This window comes from Myotis brandtii, unplaced genomic scaffold, assembly GCF_000412655.1.
Source record: "Myotis brandtii unplaced genomic scaffold, ASM41265v1 scaffold2150, whole genome shotgun sequence".
Lineage (NCBI taxonomy): Eukaryota > Metazoa > Chordata > Mammalia > Chiroptera > Vespertilionidae > Myotis > Myotis brandtii.
The window spans coordinates 72,622-73,160 of record NW_005358044.1 but is presented as its reverse complement, the minus strand read 5'-3'; positions in this window follow the sequence as shown (position 1 = coordinate 73,160).

The following is a 539-nucleotide window of genomic DNA, read 5'->3' as shown; positions in this document are numbered from 1 at the left end:
ATCGATTTCAGAGAAGAAGGGAAAAGGGAGAGAGAGATAGAAACATCCATGATGAGAGGGAATCATGGATCGACTGCCTCTTGAACACCCCCTACTGGGGATCGAGCCCACAACGGGGGCATGTGACCATGACCGGAATCGAACCCAGGACACTTGGCTAAGTCGAGACAGACTCATAGATTCAGAGAACAGACAGACAGCTGTCAGAGATGAGAGGGTTGGGGGCTGGGTGAGATGGGTGAAGGGAATCAGCAAAGAAAAAAAAGAAAAGAAAAACTGATGGACAGACAATAGCAATGTGAATGGCAGGCGGAAGTGGGGTGTTGAGGCAGCGAGAAGAGGGGAGAGCTTGACGGTCAACCACGTAAATGGTGATGGAAGGAGACATAACTTGGGGTGGTGAACACACACTACAATGTACAGTGGATGCGTTATAGAATGGTACACCTGAAACCTATATCATTCTATTACCCAATGTCACCCCAACAAGTTCATGTAAAAAGCAAGGAAACATCAATTTTGAGACATGGGATGTTATA